The sequence below is a fragment of the Penaeus monodon genome, chromosome 33, assembly GCF_015228065.2.
Source record: "Penaeus monodon isolate SGIC_2016 chromosome 33, NSTDA_Pmon_1, whole genome shotgun sequence".
Taxonomy (NCBI): domain Eukaryota; kingdom Metazoa; phylum Arthropoda; class Malacostraca; order Decapoda; family Penaeidae; genus Penaeus; species Penaeus monodon.
In genome coordinates, this window is record NC_051418.1 from 27,825,618 (window position 1) to 27,826,301 (window position 684).

The window sequence follows — 684 nt, forward strand, 5'->3', positions numbered from 1 at the left end:
CGTCTTTGTAATTAGTGTTTCTTTTTCCTACGAAAAAAAAGGAATAATGATATAGAGAATTAATAAAGAAACAAGGAAAGGAATATTCTGCATTTAAAAGACAATGTAACTGATTACATAACCAGGAAACTATCATTCTAAAATTAATGGTTATCATTCCTATAGAGAGAGAGACAAGGTCACTAATGATGTTGATAATGAAGGTAACGACGGTCCTCTCGTTATGGTAATGGCATTTCCTTTTATTATGAACGACTGACTAGAATGGTGATGAAGTTCTGAAGATGAAATGATGTTAAATCATTCTTATCATATTTTGACAATCTATTAATGGATAAGGGATACTAATGCACTTTCATCATGATATTTTATGACCTTCATGTTGTTATCTGGAATATTTGTGGTGATGATTTTAGTGCTAGTATTAATGAGGTGATTATGATAATGACCGGAGCAATGGTGGCGAAGATGAGGATACAGACCCTTCCTAATTGCTAATTACATGAGCCAATTGAAATATCGATGGTCAAATTAGATATTTCCCGGTAGCCAATGACTTCTGGACCCATAACTATTAGGAAATACCTCTGAGGAATATTGAGAAAGGAATTATATTAAAAAAGACCAATATAAACAAGTGCTTTATACAATAAATTACAAGACTGATCGTCACAGCAAACTAAG